At 35.8% G+C, this 18,218-nt stretch overlaps 1 long non-coding RNA gene across 2 annotated transcripts in view; it reads left to right on the top strand.

The window, feature by feature from the left end:
* Nucleotides 1-7,396, top strand: part of LOC114146906 (uncharacterized) — a 32,029-nt gene extending 24,633 nt beyond the window's left edge. Inside the window, exons 1-3 of one of the 2 annotated variants that reach the window (XR_003595980.1) lie at nt 863-938; nt 5,389-5,521; nt 6,485-7,396. This is a non-coding gene — a long non-coding RNA (uncharacterized LOC114146906). Of the gene's footprint in view, nt 1-862; nt 939-5,388; nt 5,522-6,484 lie in introns of those variants that run through there. The other variant, XR_003595979.1, reaches the window with a different exon arrangement.
* Nucleotides 7,397-18,218: the final 10,822 nt, after the last annotated feature.

Below are 18,218 nucleotides of genomic sequence, written 5' to 3'. Positions count from 1 at the left end.
GTTTTTCTTTTAAGTATTGCATGTGTGCCGAAAGTTCAATTTTGGTCTCATCTGACCAGACGCATTGTGTTTACATTTTATGTCACCCTACATGTCATTGTTATGGTTTTCTGTAAAAAAAAAAAACACACACAACAGTACTGGCAAAGTTATGGAGTGCACCAAAGATAATTATACTGTCAACAGATTCCCCCACTTGAGCTATGGAGGACTGCAGCTCCTCCTGATCTACCACGGCCCTTGACTGTTTTACTGAAAAGTTTTCTTCTTGCCTTTTTTGTACAGAACAACTCATAAGGTGGTGGTCTTAATTAATGTATCTGTCTAATCAACCTTTCACATATACATAGAATCCTCTTATTAATGTACATGACCTATTTTAAATTTTTGCGTATTTGCTTTCAGGTCTTGTTTAAAATTTACAATTACAGTTGAAAAGCAGTATAATAATTTCTCTTGATTTATACTACTGCTGCCTTTGAAAAAGAAAACATCTCTATCCATTCCTAGAAAGTAATACTGCATATCAGCAGACCTTGTCACATAAGCTGACGGTTCTCAGGTTAGCCTGACAATTTTATCAATTTAGTCGACAGTCTCAGGTTCTCCGGCCTGCAGCGCCACAAATCTCAACTGAATGAAGCTGAACAGCGAGAACAAAGAGCACAAAAAAAAGACCAATTCATTCAAACAAGTAAAACAGTAAAAATCTCAGTTCTCAATAATTTCACAGGCCAGTGGGGTAACAACTTTAATCAAAAATCCTTTGTGTAATGGCAGCTGCAACCCCCACTGATCTCTCACTTGCCTGGTTGAAAAGAACCCAGATTAATTATTTCATTTCTCCATTTTCCACTACAAGAACGCCCCGTCACCTATTCATGATGGTTTCATCCCGTACCCTGGCTAACATATGCTGGCTGCCAGTAAGAGTTGAGGTGAGGAATTCAAGAATTGCTTTTTCTTCTCTTCATAGCAAGCACAGCTCCAGGTTTCGACAGACTTACCCTGACAGCAGAAGATTGATTGCTGCAGAGATTGAGTCTGAAAGTCGGTTTTCACATTGGATAAGTCGCTCAAGATTAGCCTTCAAAATGATGTGCAGATGCCTTCAGATTTGGCAGGAGAAAACTTAAACAGAAACCAGACTAATTTTTGTTCTTTTTCCTTTTCCCTCAAACGTAAAACATAAATTTTATATGAACTTTGCCTGTTTGAACCTTTGTTTAGTAAATGCAAACTTACAGATAAACTCAGAGGTGTTTTTTGGCTGTCAGGAATTAGAGAATTCTTAAAGATAATTTTTTGTGTGTGAAATTGTATTTGGAGGAGAGGAAGAACTGGTAGTAAGAAAAGGTATTAGGGCACAAGAAACGACTGATAGGAAGGAAATAAGGAAATGGAGAAAGTAGGACACACAATAAGGAACGTAGGAAATAGGAAATAAAAAAGGAAGGACACAAGGAAAGTAGATGGAAAATGAAGGTATGGGTGGTACCATGCCATATATCTCCAGAGAGGAGCCATGCAACCCTCTTTTTTTGTCAAAAGGGAACAGGAAAAAGTGTTGTACTGAGATACTTTGCCAACATTGCACACAAACAGGAAACGCTTAATCTGAAAAGCCACAATGCTTGTTTTACTAGCTCTGCAACCGTGAAAAAGACAGACACTCTAATTCTAGAGGGAAATTTTAAAAGTTATGCAAGCTCCTCTATCTGCAACATTGAAGCAGCAAACATGGCAGACAAGATAAGCTCATTGTTAGCTGTTTAAATATTAACAACTTGATGTTAGCCATTCCACTGCGAGTTCCTCCATCGAGATGTTTCCCTCAGTGTGAATTCTGCACCAACTCATATACATTGATTTTTAAAGAAATTAGTTGCTAATTTTGCTAATGCTATAGGAGGAAAATGTTAGAAAATTGATCCAGTCTGAAGGTGCAAATTAGAGCAGATTTGTCTTTGTATTAGTATAGAATTTGACATTTTTGTATCATGACATAATTACAACAAATTTTAATAAATATGAGGATGCTCCTCATATTTATTAAAAATTATTTCATGTAACTTTCTAACGTTCCTAGAAAGTGAATTTGAAGATTTTCTAAACCCTAAGTATGAACATTAACATAAATTACTCTATAATAAATGGATGAGTTGCACCTTTTGATGTGAGATACTGTAATAAATTCACTTTTTTGATTTGATTCTAATTTGCTGAAATGTAGCTTTAGGAAACAGATCAAACACTATGAGATTAATAGTAGCACCACAATGAAGGAAAAAAATATAATTAATGAGAATCTAAAAAGGAAATTAAATTGAAGTCAATGCAATTACAGAGGTGAGTTCTGATCAATAACCTTGACTAACAGCTTCTGGAAAGCACCATATAATAGAACGTCACTTATGTGTTGTGTAGTCTGGGTTTTTTTTTCCTTTCTTTCTTTTTTTATTAGGTCATATACACAACAGCACACCAGAATAAATTTCAGATTCAAAGTGAGCAATCAAGTTGTTTTTGCATGAATTTACCACTGATTAGCACCTTGGCTGGTATTTATATTCACAAGGAGATTAGAAACACTGACCTTATAACCCTCTGGAAATTATCATTAAATTAGTTAATGAGAAGTTGTGTTAAAATTTACATTCAAGTGTAGTAGTCTGGTGTAATTAGCTGCAAGATAAAATTTTGAAGCAGGAATAATTAACATTTATTTTTAGTATTATTCACTGTGGCCTTTTTTTTGTAGAAAGAAAACCTTAACTTAATTGAGTGAATCAAGAACAAATATCCTGTTTTTTCTTAACCTCATTATATAAAGTAATGAGTTTTCTCTCACACGTAGCTCCATTATTTAGTTATTTTTTGGTAATCGAATTTAAATATAGATTAATATATCACCCATTAGAACAGAACACAACACCATGGGTTTATTTTTAACTGTTCCGCTGCAGCTGTCACTGTCTTCACTGGATTCTGGAGCTTTATTCTTCTAAAGGAACCCTGTGGAGTTCTGTGCAAACAAAATGGATTTATTTACATTCAGTATCTCACAGCAGAATGCCTCTTGTGCATCATTAAGGCTGAAAGAGTACAATTCTGACTGCCTTTATTCCAAGCATACATAACATTTAATAGATTTGTGCCGCATAGTGTTACATTGTTACAGTTTATGTTCCTTATCTATTGTTCTGTTACTCATGAGCAAGTACAGCAATAAACATCACACCACATTACCAAATATTGCTCTGCTGGACCTTATTGAACCAATAGATCCTTCAGAGGATAAGACTGCTGCAGTTTTCCTTTCCGCTACCCCAGGAGTGACATTTTATTTTTCAGAAGAATGTCCTTACAAATGTATATGTGCGCACACTTGGCACAGACATTTCAGCCTCCTTCATGTGGAAAATTACTTTATTGAACCACTATCTGTTCATCTACTACCACTATAATGTAAAAAAAAAAAAAAAACACAGAAAAAGAAAAAACATTTGGCATGGATGGAACAATTTAGCATTATTTTTTTCAATTACTGCCAATAACTTTGGGTTCTCTCTCTGTTTACTTTCCTTAGAAAGTACACATAAGTCAGGGATTCTGTGTTTAGCTGTGTCTTTCTTGGACAAAACTGCTGACTATTGAGTTTTGTGTACTTCCTTCTCACATTAAAGTACTTTGTGTTGTGTATACCTCCTGGACAAAAGCATTAACAGAGCGACCACCTTCTTTAACCTGGAATCTGTATTTCTTCACCACAAAAACACTGAAACAGATACACCCGAGTATCTTTTTTAGTGTTTAGACATGTTTCTTTTCTACTCAAAGTTAAATATTTTTCATTAGACTTGTGGACTTTTAACTTGGTGAAACCTTTTATTTCTCCATCATAGAAAGTATTCCTAGCACAATGTGTGTTTTGTTCTTCTGTATCTCTATCCTGTTTTCTCAACAACCACTGTGTAAATCATGAGAAATCTGTAATGTAAAGGAAAATGAAGGTTTAAAAAACTGATTTTAAAGGTGAAAGACTAATTTAATTATCAATACAACACATTGCTAAATGTTAAGATACAACTTGTATACTTTATTCAACATCTCTGCCCAGTTTACTTTAGTAATCCTTCCAGTCTGATTCACTTGTGGAGAATAAGTCTTGTTCAACATAACGCAATCCGCTTAATGATAAATAATAGATAAATAAAAGCACATATTGAAAAGTGATAGAGCAGATCTTTCATAGAATACTCATTGCACAGTAAAGATTTTATAAGGACTGAAGCCAAAAGGAGTCATCAGAATAGATGAGTGTGATGAAAGATTTATTCACTGTCAGTTCCAGGAATGGATGAGTCTCTGTCTCTTGTTCTGCATAAGAATCCAGACAAGCATCAGTTGAATTTCACTGCAAACAGAGTTGTTTGCAGAATGAGAGGTAGACAGATACACAATGAGAGAAGGTTTCAGAAACGCAATCAACAAGGACATTTTCCTGTAGCAAGATTTTGAATTGGCAAATACAAAGATCTGGCAAAAAAATAAAAAATAGCACAAATAACCTGGAGAAGACGTTCAACTCAGAGAAGAGCGCTGGGAGTATCAAGTAGACTGTTGAGAATCTGGAGGCCTAGACTACAGAACCAACGAGGAGGAAAGACCAAGGACATCCATAAGGGGCAAAGAATGAGAAGGGAAAAACAAATCTTGTAAAAAAAAAAACTGGACAAACAGTTTTATACCTGGAAGACTGAAAATAAATTATTCTTTTCACCTGCCAGCATGTGTAAAGGAGAGATTCTCCACCAAAGCAGTTCCGGTGCTGAGCCAGCGTTAGTGCCATAGTTGGTTCTTAATTGGTACATCTACAAACAGATGACCTACGATCACCAGCTTTATATGTTAACACCGTTTCAAACAACAATGTTTTTTATAGCCGAAAACTGGTGATTTTTGGCAGATAAATGCTGTAACAGTTAAACAGAGCATTTAACGCAGCATTAATTATCACTAGCTGATGATATTAGAAGACAGATTATGTTTTTGATCCATCTCTCTTCTATCTGCCCATTTTCTGTCTGATAATTGTGAATGCATTCTACAAATGCTACGGAAAAAATCTGTTATTAAAATGGCACTTATAGGTTCAAAACAAACATTAGGTATGAGTGCATCGATCTGCTTAACCTCCGTGACTATAGATATCAAAATAAACAGTTTTGGAAGAATTGGGAACAGTGAGCTTGTGTGAGCTGGTTCGATATCTTATTATCGATCCATGTTTTTGCTGGTGTTTTGCCTTAAATTAGACAGATCAAAAAAGAAACTTGACACTTGCAGTGTTTTGATTGGTTGTTGTTCTGCATAAATCCTCTACAGCTCCTGAGGAAAATGGTTCTTTCATCTGACCAGGATCAAAGTCGAACTCTGACACAGAACATGTCTGTCTGAGGAGGAACCTGCACCTGTGGAACAAAAAAAACTGGAGCCCGACCACAAAGGATGCACAAAGGTGAGTTCAGCACTGAAAATAACTTTAACGGAATCCCTGATGTGGATGGTGATCAAATAGGTTACTTCAGTACAGGATTGACATTACATAGAGAAATTGTATTGCTATATTCCACACAGTGATTGTATTTAGTACTGTTTGTAGCAAAACTGCTGCAAGCATGATCAATTACAGTATATTGTCTTAATAGATCCAATTTTTATCACAAAAAGAAATATCCCACCACCGAAAAAGAGGAAATACTCCTCGATATTTACTGATTTTTCATAGAGCATTTTTCAGAATACTAGAAAGAAAATGGGGCTTGGGATTTTGAAATACCTAGATGCAATTCTACTTGACACGCCATTGGCTGTCATTTGAAAAACAGCCAATCGAGGATCATAATTCATTTTTCTTGCCACTGACTGGTTTTTCCAACAAAAGTGGAAATAAGGCAGATCGGTCAGTTGTACCGCTAAGACGATTTTCACTGTGTATATCAATGCATATTAAGGTATATTTGGTGATAGAACAATTAAAATAGGCAGTTTTTAATGTTTTTAAATGGAGTCCCAAGTATTCACAGATTGTAGCTATTCATCCACAGTTGTGATTCCTAAACTCTGCAAATACTGGTGTATCCACTATATGGCCAATCACTAAAAATTTGGTGGTAGTGTTGCATATTTTCTTTTAAAAAGCACTTAAATAGTGATCTATCCATCCATCCATTTTCTGTTCACCCTTGTCCCTAATGGGGTCGGGAGGGTTGCTGGTGCCCAACTCCAGCTACGTTCCGGGCGAGAGGCGGGGTACACCCTGGACAGGTCGCCAGTCTGTCGCAGGGCAATAGTGATCTAAAGTAGTCTAATATAGAATTTAATGCACTTTCAGAAAACTTAAAACCATAGAAAATTCCATATTACTGTTGAAATAAGCTATAATTTTACACACATAATAATTCTCATGTGTGACTGTAAGACCAACCTGGTTCTGAAGCCCATTACCAGCCTGTCGTCTACATTCCTACAAGCGATGACACCAGAATCCGACCCTGATGATGTGTTAAGTCTCTGACTGGGCTCTAAGTCTGCTTTGAGGTGCACAAGGTTTTGCATGACCTCCTTCTGACAAACTTCTGGGACCAACTTTATTCCTCTAAACTTTTTGGGTGTCTTTCCATGTGTAGCAGTGGAGTTGATGAAGTAGCTAAAAAGGCCAGTAACAGGATGTCATTTTGGTATTTCATGCTTGTACCGTCTTTGACTGTACTTCTGTGAAAGCTGTTTTCTTTTTGTGTTCTTCAGCCCAACATTCTGTATTAAATGTGTCATAATTTCTGATTTGATATGAAAGAAGGGTTCACATGTGTGAAAATATAAAAGCTGTGCAATGTGTAATTAACATTACTTAGTGCAGTTTTCTAAGAGATGCATATAAATCTGAGAAAAGGCTGTACTATTTTGACAGATAGAAGCGGTACTGGTGCAAGATTTTCTTCAACAAATGGTCAGCACTGACATTGAAACACCAACCTTTCATGAGTGTATAGGCTGAGAGATTTATAAAGGCAACTATTTAAATAAATATACTGTACCTGCTGAAACAGGAGGATTAACTGCCTCAAGGCAGGAAGAAGCAATGGTTAAAAACTTGTTCTGTCTACAACTAAAGTTTAAATATTAATTGATGTATGCTGTCTCAGTTTATAGAAAAAATATACCTAACAATGAAATCCTTACTTTAAAAGAGATTTTTAATCTGCCTGTATAGTTTTATTTATTGATCTATTATTTATGTCTTTCAGTTGTTTTCTATTCACTTGTTCAATCATTTAATTACTTCTTCGTTCAGTCATTCCTTCAGTCAATCAGTCATTTGATTATTTATTTATGATGGAAATTTATTCAATTTATGACTTATTCAACTGTGTATTAATTAATCCCTTCAATTGTATGTATTTTTTATTTATTTTTTTCATTCATTCTTCAATTCAGTAATTTAGTTATTTAATCATTTAAGTTGTTCCCAGTTTTGCCACTTGTTTATTTTTCATTCCTATTTGTGATTTAAATACTTATTCATCAATTCGTTCATTCATTTAATCTATGTATTTATTAGTTGAATAATTTATTTATCAAAACAATCATTCATTCAAGTCTTTAATTTATTCATTCAGTCAATATTTTCTTTATTTAGGTCTTTACAATGTAATGTAAAGATTCTTAAATGTGTTACTTTCTCCGACGATCTGATGTGTCAAAGATTAAAACTGAGTTTTCTTCCAGCATTAATGATTCTGTTGAACTTGAACGCCTCATTTGAGCAGATTCGCTTTGTGCTGCATCCTTCAAATTGGACCGTTGCTGTTCTTCTTTTTTTTTTTTTTGTCTCTGGATCCAGTTCCCTTCTGAGAGTCTTCTCTGAGCAATGATCCACAAAATTCCAGTGCACAGAGAGATGAGAGAGCAAGAGAATAAAAACAGAAAGTTAGGCTGGAGTGGGTGAGGTGGGAGGTGCAGTAGAGTGTGACATAGCCGTGCATTTCAGCTCGGCTGACTCCCATCCTGTGCGTGTGACTGTGGAGGAACTGAAAAACCTCTGCTTCGCCCCACAGCAACAGAAAGAACAGGACAGTTCTTGGGGAGACTAAATTTAGACCCAATGTGCTGTACCATCAATCCCGATTACTCTAACTGCAGAGTTGCATTTGTAGTTAGAAGAATATGGCTAAGTGTGGAAACCATGTTACATAAGTGTTATTTTGTACTTTCTGCTCCTACATGTTTGGGAAATGAAGAAACTTTTATGTTTCTGTGAGTGTGGTACTGTACTTCTCATCTTGAGTAACCTGGCCTTTATCCATATTACATGAGTTAATTTGAGGTTTGCAGCAGCACAGTTTTGGGCTCTAACAGATAGTTACGTCAGTGCTTTTTACACTGAACAAAGATGACACTAAGTGCACAGTCACATAGTGTTTATAACTGAGAAATGATAGTTTTCTCAGGCTTCTTTTGTTTTGCTGTGATCAATGTACAGTTATTCTCTTGATAAACATGTTTTATTTTTAAAGAATTCACATTCAGAGTATACTGTATACAGTGTTGCAAAAAAGTATTTATTCTGTTTGTTCTTTTCTCACACTTAAAAGTTTCAGACAGAGATAACTAGTAAATAGAACAGGCAGATTGAATTTATTCTATCTCTTTCCAAACTGACCTGCCTGTATATGAAAGACTAACTCTCCCAAAACCTAATAAGCAGGTTTTTCAAACACTCTATTGTGTGATGAGTTTGCATTGCTACACAGAAAGAAAAAAAAAAAACTCGGGTAAAATAAGGGGAGAAAGACTAAGAGTCCTTGATGGATGCAGTCTGTGAAGGAAGGTGTCTGATTTACTTCAGCTTTTTTGTCATTTTAACAGAACGTCAAACTTGTTTTGACCACATATTTCACTTGTTTTTAATACTGCCGCTGTCATTTCTCAAGATGGTGATTAAAAAAGATGCGTCAAGAGTTTCATAAAACCACTGGCAATCACTTTGTAAAGTTGTTCTGGCAAAATATAGAAGTCTGCAGCAACTGTGCGATGCTGTTCTGTAACATGGATCAAAATCTCTTGATGAAAGTTTCTGACGTCTTGTTAAAGAGCTTTCACACGCCATGATATTTGTGGGTAAATTGTTGCTCTGAACAGTAATTCTCCACAGAAAACAAAAGGGAAGGCTAAATATGTCCAGAAAAATAATTTTAGGTGGCATAGCATCTCTCAAAGGCAGCTCTTCATTATTATTACTATTTAATTTCTATGAAAAAATAAAACAGTTAGAAGCCTACAGTCTAGCACCAGAATGACTTCAGCACCAATACCATTTCAGCAGAAAAGCCCTCACTGGGGCCGTGGGAGGCTGCAGGCTGCACCAGCTGCCATCAGCTGAGTGGCAGGAACCTCTTTGAACAGGTCACCAGTCACAGCAAACAGAAAGACACCCAGTCATGCATGCACACATTCACTATTACTGTTCATTTAACATCAGAAACACAGCAAACATCCATGTTTTCATGGATGTGTGGGAGGAAGAATCAGACAAGCATAAGGAAATCACAAAAACTGAAGGACATTAAATTCTTGCACTGCAACATTTCAGGCCTTAGTGAAATTGAATTAAGAGCTATTTGATATTGTGTATCCATCTGAAAAATTTGATCAAACTTTAAAGACCCTTTTTATTTTAGCACTAAGCTAAACATTTCACTGTCTTTGCAATTTACAACAGTGACAATGTATTCAATGTCTGCAATTTACTGCTAACTCACATTATACCTAGAGCAGTACACTCTTTTAAGGCTTTGTCTTGTCAATTTACTCACATGTTTCATCTAACAAGAGCTGTACCTAATAACTGTGAAGCCCCTTAAGATAAGGATTTCTTACTTGTTTTGACATGTGCACACATGCAGATACACACATAATCTGATTTATATTGACTGTATGTTTCTTTAGGAGCTATTTTACTTGTTTTCTTTTTTTTATTACGCATAGGCTTGTGTCTCTGGCTGACATTTTCGTTTTCATCACCTCATCAATTATGAATGAAAAGCACCATAAATAACAAATGTCTGACAGGCATCTGAACACTGTAGTTTTCTTTATGCCATGTATTTAACTGCCTTTCTGAGCTTGTGCTGACTTTGCCAACATGCTTTTTAATTTATTTAGTTTATTCTGTATTTGTAACAAGCATATCCCTGTCTCACTTCAAATGCTATGTTAAACAGCTGGTAATTTATGCACTACAGTTTATTCCACCAAAATCACAATGTACTGTACATGGTTGCAATGACTTTTAAAGACTGAACTCAAGAAAATAGTCAAAACAAGGTGGACATGTCATCTTAAAATACTTCCATCCATCCAAAACCGTAAGTATAGCTTATGAAATGCGTCATTAACTGCGAGACGACCAAATAAAATAAAGTGCAATGGAATTTCCTGCAAAGAAGTTACCTAATTATCAAATATTGTGTATCTGCATTCATCTCAGTATAAATCCAGCTGTTCTGTGAAAACTTAAGACGATTGTCGGAGGCCACTGGTGAAAAACCATCATCATGTAGAGCAAAGAACAGAGCTGGCAGCCTCACTTACCAGTTATGTTTTAAAATGGCCCAGTCAAAGTGCAGACATAAACAATACTGAGAATCTGTAGAAAGACCTGTAAACTTATGTTTAGGAGATAAGGGCTTAAGGTATAATGGGGTATAATAAGGACAGGAAGCTGAGTGAAGCTTTTGAAGATACACCCCAGAAGATGTTTTGGCAGCTGGAAATTTGATGTGAATTGTTATAGAGCGTTCATTTTTTACATTTAACTGTGCGTTGTTTATTTTACATTTTTTTTATTTATGAAAACCCAAAATTGTATTATTACAAAATGTGAAAAGGTTGAAGGGGTAGGAATGCTTTTGTGAGGCATTGTATCTATGTTTATATTTATTTATATTTATATCACATCTCTTGTTTAGCTCAATTAACATTGAGACATTCTCCTTTACAGCTAAATAATAATTTAGTGAATATAATAGCAGAGTTCATGATATCTACATGAACTCTGTAAGTACCATAACAACCAAAGCAAAGCCTAATCTTCACCTCTTTGACTTTAAACATTCCTTGACTCTTCTTATATTGTGCATTCTAAGTTTTCCTTGAACTGACATAAGGTCTCTCTGTGGGCATTTTACACAGCAAAAAGCTCCCATGTTAATAGCACAGTAAATGCCATCTGCATTAACAAAAAATTGTGATGGATTTTTCTTGTCAAACATGCATGTATTCTGTCCCAGCATAATAAAATATTTATTCAAATGCCATGTTTCTGAAATAGTGCAATAGTTAACGCTTCACTTAGTAGGAGGGGAAAACTCGGCATTGATTAATATTCCCTGTTTTATTTGCCTGCCAACTACTGCGTCTTGACTTTTGCAGATGCAATTCCGCTGGATCCTTTGAGCTGATGGTCCCGTGATTCATCATTGAAATAAATGCATCAGTATTACAAAGTTGTTTTTAGGGGAGACATTTCGAACATGAATATATTACCAAACATAGACAATGTCAGTTTTGTTTGCTCTCTGGTTGTCAAATTAGCTGGCTGCCACATCCTTCACACAAAATGCGCTTTCAGTTGTGAGAGCATCCTTTATCCACAGCTCCATGGAAATTTATAATTGGAATCCAGCTGGGACACCTATTCTTTCAGCTGAGATGGGTTGTCCCCTGTTCCTATTGGCACAGAGATGTGAATGCGTATGAGGTCACTGACAGAGAGGATGGACTCCTTTTGTCCAGATCAGGGTTGTTTCTCTCTGGAAGGAGGCTCCAAGTGGGTGAATGGGTCAGAACAATTACTCAGATTGTGTTGTTTGGCTGTAGGCCTGCTGGAGCATAATCTATTAATCACATTCTTGCCTTGTTCCTCGTCTGGTTGAACGAATCAAGATGATTTAAATTGGAAAAAAAATCCAATTTAGTTCTTCCACAAAACAAAACTAAATGTTTTTTAATAACAAGTGAACTGAAATAATAATGATTTTAAAAGTTTAAGACCATATAATGTAACTAATTATCCTAACTGTGTAAAAGGCAACAGGACTTCTTCCCTTGCTTCCTGAAGACGTTTCGCATCTGATTCAAAAGTTTTTTTCAGTTCTGATCATGGCTGGACATAACAAGCTGAGCATACGCTGAAATATACAAGACTTTTTTTTGAAATTTTGTCTTATTTTTCCCTTTATTTAGAAACATCCTAGCTTCTTATTATTGTCAATACATAAGACAATAAATAGAACACACTAATACGTTCAATAAGGTCTTTATGAGATAGTTAGGACATGTTACTTATTTGCTATTTATTTCAATGTTTGGGACATTGATCCTTGACCATCCAAAAATATCCCTAAAGATGCAAAATGCATGGCTGCTTCTAGACAGTCGTGCAGTGAAATAGCTAATTTCTTCAAATTAAAAGCATTTCACATGAATACCATCAGTTATGTAATTTTGAGTGACAAATATTTATTTAATGTTATCAATGTGTTTTGGCCTTTCTCCTAACCTTTGTGCAAACCTTTGTAGCCATTCTAAAAACTATGGCTTCAGTCTTTACGTAGGCCATAGATCCAAATAAGTAAATGTCAAAATCAGCCCACTTTCTTTAAGTTTAATCAGTTTGTCTAGAATTGGTGCCTAAGGTGACCCTAAGAGTCCATGAACTTAGCAGCGTATAGAATCATGCAACCAGACTATTGCCCATTGTTTGTTTTCTATATTTTTTGCCCTTAACAGATGTGTTTGTTTTTTAGTTGAAGAAATCAAGATTCATGTCACATTAAAGGTGGGAAGAAGTTCGAAAGGATTTGTCTTGGTATCTCATTGTTTACATTGATCTTGAATCTTAGTCATGGTTTGTTTGTTTTTTTTACTTAGCAGCTGAATAATTATCAATGCAAGTCAACTATTTTCCAGGTTTGCTAAAGTTGACGACAGGGGTTTTCACCTCTCTGCAATTCATCGGTTTCCCCAGGCACGGGCGGTCAAGTGAATTTCGAGTTTTCTGTCAACAAATGCCGTTGTTATCCTATGCTCCAAATTTATCTGACATTCAGCATTGTGGGCTGAATACTACAGGTAGAGCCACCTCGTGTCAGACTGATATTGTCATAAATAATGGAACCAAGATGGGCCCATATTACCCAGGGATAGCCAGCCACCCAGGAGTGATGAAAGGAACCTGTAGAGCCCAAGGACACTCATCTAATGGTCCAGCATTGTCAGTAGTACTGTCACATATCTCAATCAAACCACACAGCCGCTGCTGCCTACACGTACAGAGTCTGGGGAGAAAATATCCTGTCGTGTACATGTGAAAGAGATGAAGATCAAATGCTGGACCACCACAGATGTCTGGGCTCTAACATCCTCCACCTCATGGTGGAAAACTTTAAAGGTATGTGTCAAAGAAGAAAAAAAGAAATCATGATTAAAGTCCTAGCACAGAAGACACTGGTCAGTGTTCACTAAAGGAGTGCTGGGTTCTTGAGAGGGAATCCTGCTCTGTGATCATTAGAGGATCCGTGTGCCGAGTCCAGATGGAGCTGTCACGGCGAGGCATGCCTACATGCACCCTCTGTGTCTGTGGGATCTGTTGCTCTGGGCTAAATAGAGGGGGATGGAAAACCAACATAACCTTGCGTTGAAGGTTTTCCCACTCTGAAAGAATGAGCGTCTTATTGCAGCAAACACTGACCTTCTGAAGTCAGACAGAAAGTACTTATGCATACAGCCCCAGCCGAGTGCCATTCCCCATCAGACGAACATCTCTGTTGCTGCTGGCTGTGTAATAATGGCCTCCCAAGCCAGACGACTTGATCACATTGTGAAACTCATCTGACTCATAGGATGTGATCAAACAAGTAACTGCTTTGACATTTTTTTAAAGTATAGCTGTAATTCAATATCTACATGAGTAACAGATAGCATAAACTGTACATGGTATGATGTCATATACTACCATTCAAAGGGCATGATGGGATTTGTTTTGCACGAATGTCAGATATTATTATTGTCTGTTATGTTGTATCAGTTTTTCTTTCCACAGAAGACTTTGCACCATTGTAAAACAAGGCTGTGGAGTGAACTGCAGTATTAATATCACTGTAATCTGATATTAATGCCTTGACCTTATTCCTCCGACAGTTTGTAATTGTTAATAATAAAATAATACATAGTCCAATCGTGGTCCCAAACAGCTAACTTTACAGTGATCCCTTATTGGTCTTTGTAGATTATTGACCTATCTTGTGTGCATTTATGAAGAATCTGGGTGTTCTCCCACTGTTGAAAGAGATAGTTATAGTAATGTATGCAAGCTTCTGATTTTGAAGACGATAAATAAATTTCTGAGATATTATTTGTTTTATTATGGTGGCATATAGCAAACAGATTTGTTTTTTGAAATTCTATTGTCAAGATCTAAAATAAGTGTGAGAAAAAAAGGTTTACAAGTCTTTTTATTAGGTGTATGCAAACTTCTGGTTTCAACTTTACATGTGGGACCTTGTAGAATAAGAATTTCCTCAAAAACCTGCTGTACCAAGTAAATATCTTTCCAAGAATATTTACACATTCTCTAAAGAAACAAAAATGCCATTGACACATTAATGATACAAAAAATAGAAAACCAATGAATAAAATGAACCAATAAAGACTTGCTTGAAAAAAATAAATAAATAAAAATTCTGATGGTTGTTTTTGTAGAGGGCTGAAAAACAAGTTGTTAGTAAACAAAACCAAGAAGTAAGAAAATAGGCACCCCTACATAATTTTTCATTTTGTATTTTTAATTTCTCATCCTAATAAGTTCTGCAGCGTTATTTCAGTTAGTCCGTGCAATTCTACACATGGCCGCTAGGGGCGCTGACGCGTTAGTGACCAAGAAAAGATAACGCACGCCAGAAGAATAAATCTTCCTGTTGAAGGTAAAAGGAGCTCAACATGTGTGTCTCGTCTTTTCTATATCGCAGGTCAGTAAAAATGTATTCTGATGCATAAATGTGGTGTCCTTTAAGAGTTAAGAAGTTATGGACTCGAGAGTCAACTGGTGGGTCACTTTGTACAGCTTTGGATTGACATTGTGTAGAAAACGGGACGTATTTCTGGAGGCTAACTAATGCTAATGCGAGCGAACATTGTGCATGTGTTGAGCTGAGAAACAGTTGAAGGACTAGAGATTGAGTTCATTTTGAACTTATTGTATTTTTCACTTTTGAAATGGTAAAAGACATTTTTCTGGTGTCTTTTCTTTATGGGTTATTTCAATAACACAGAAACAATGTTGTCAAACTCAATGAGTAAATAGTTGCATGAAGAGACAGTATTAACGGAGCAGTTTGTAGTTTTTTTGTGTAACAGATAAAATACTATAATGTTGTCAAAACAGTGGATACAGTTAAAAGCTACATTGCTTAAATATTAAAGTATATGTTGTGCAGAATAAAAATTGTAAAAGCTATTAAAATAGTTAAAAGCAAATCCATATATTTTTATTTTGACAGTTAAAAATACAAAAGGTCTGAGGAAAAGGGACAAGATATTTGAGTTAAAACAAAACTAATTGGTTTGGAGAATTAAAAGCTATCTAAAATATTTTGTCATTCAATAAAATTCATGATGGAGCATAATTCTCGTTCGGTTTAAAGGAATATTGCAGTCATTTGTAATGTACTGAATCAAAGGGTTATTTGTTGAAGTTATACAGTGATACCTGAAATATTGCATATGTAGTGTTGTATATGGAGTACGGTCATCACAAGAAGAATAAATCTTCCTGTTGAAGGTAAAAGGAGCTCAGCGTGGGTGTCTCGTCTTGTCTATATCACAGCATCACACGTTGAGGGAAGATTATCTGCTACATTACCCTCAGCCATCCGAGGTTGCAGGGTAACATTTTTTTGTGTCTGGCTTTAAAATGTTCAACGAACCACTGCATGTACTGTAGTAATAAATATCATATAGTGCGATACTTTGTGAACCTTTTTCTTAATTAAAACAAACAGCAAAAAATGTAAGGGGTCGTACTTGATCAGTTTAATCTCATGAAGCAGAGCAGCACATTGCTAAATCGTGCTGTGTGTTATGATAATTTGTCTGTTTAGCTTGTCATTGCATGCCTTGTACCGTGCAAGAACTTCACCTTCACTTGGAATGTTATCTTTGCCATTACCATTTAGCATCTCAATTTAATATATAATTGACAACTGAAAAGCCCAAGAAAGAAAAACAAGATTTTCCAAAAATAACAAGTTATTTGCTTGGAATGTCATGAGGAAGATTGCACCTTGACACACCCGGGCCTGATTGCTAACTGCTGTGTAAAAGGATCACTTTCTAAATGAGCTATTTTCCAAAGCAAGGAGAAATGTGATGGAAGGAGAAAGTTCTCTGCAACTGCTGAAAGAGCAAAAGTAAGTAGCAGGATGAAACAAAGTTGTTCAATAGAAGATAAGGAAATGATTGAAATGTGTCAGTCCAGGAGGTAGCTTTGAGTTGTGTAAATAAAGTTGGGGGGGAAATCTTTTAGCCCAAAAAAACATTATGGCTTGTTCAGGCTATTTCACAGATCAAAATTTGAAGCTGGAGATGAATGATTTCCATCAGACTATGAGATAACTCTCAATAAGAATTCATTATCACATCACGTTTTTGAACATAAACATTAGAAGGGGCCTAATCAAAGCTTCATTCTGAATCCAATGAAAAGGTCCAAGGCAGCATGAGCTGGAAGGTGAATGTGAGAAAACTTTAAAAACTTTGCGCTGTTTTGGTTTTGTAGGTGATGTAGAACCTGACTGTAACTGATTATCTATAATAATCACTAAACTTATGCAGTTAGGCTTTAAAAATGGACCAGAACTGACTGAGAACTTTTCTAATTTGTCTTAGAATCTGTGACTTTAAACACCAAAATGTATAAGAACTTTGACATCAATTTAATGCAAAGGGGATCTAATAAGTAAATAAACACCTTTTATTCTTCAGTATCACTGTGATTTAAAACAAGTGTCTTTTTTATCACTAAAGTTATCATTTTTTGTGTGTATAAATTGCCTGAAGATCTGACACTTTAGCGTAATGAAAAGATAAATAAAAGAACTCAGGAAAGCTTTTTGTTTCACAGCAGCACATTCACTGGGCCCTGTTGAGACAGTCTGGTGTTTTTACCCACTTAATGAGCAGTTCTCTGAAAAAAATTAGTTTTTTCTGCAAAGCAGGATTTCCACTTTGATGACAAAAGTGTAATGTTTATTTCATGACAACACAACGCGCTTTAGAATAACTATTGCAGATCAATCCGCTTTGTTCATCTGAAGCTGATTATAACAGAACTGCAAGCGGTGCATCTTTTGTAGATACAGAAAGTGGCAAAACTATAATATCTCATTCTACTAGACTTAGACTTAGACTGTCTAAGTCTAAGTCTACTAGTTCTATTAGTGTCATCAACTGTGATGACTGAAATTTTAATGAGGAACAAGACACTTTGTGGCATGTTGCTACTGTATCTACAAAACATACTTCTACATGAAGGATAACGAAGCAACGATGTGCAATATTTGATGAGGAATGCAATGCTGCTTAACCATCAATATTGATTTTCAGCTATAAATAGACCATTATACTATATTATGTTTGCTCAAACTTATTATCTTAGGCCAATTAGCTTTGAATGTCTAGTCAAATGTCGTTGCAAAAAAAAAATTAATTAAAATGATGAATAATGGAGTTTCTATTTTAAACAGATTAAATTATGGATATAAAATCTTGTGATAATTTGTCAAAATTCTGGGTTGTTTTAGGACTTTTCTGGGTTTGTAGTTTTGTTCATTTGTCATTCTGTGTTTCTTTGTCTCATTACTTTATGAGATCAGCCTTATTATTTTTAATTTATGTTTATTACTTATTTCTTGTCCTTACTTTTTGATTCATTTGGATTTGATTACCCAGATCCCTAGTTTGTGTCTTCTCCTTCTTCTCTAACTCTAACTCTCTCTCTCTCTCTCACTCTCTCTTGTCTTTCCTCACTCAGTCTGTCTTCTGTTCTCTCCCCTCACACCTGCAAGTTGTTAGCTAATCCGCCCCGGTGTATTGTT

The sequence above is a fragment of the Xiphophorus couchianus genome, chromosome 6, assembly GCF_001444195.1.
Source record: "Xiphophorus couchianus chromosome 6, X_couchianus-1.0, whole genome shotgun sequence".
NCBI lineage: Eukaryota > Metazoa > Chordata > Actinopteri > Cyprinodontiformes > Poeciliidae > Xiphophorus > Xiphophorus couchianus.
Note: the sequence above shows the minus strand (reverse complement) of the source record. Positions and strands in the feature narration are given on the sequence as shown.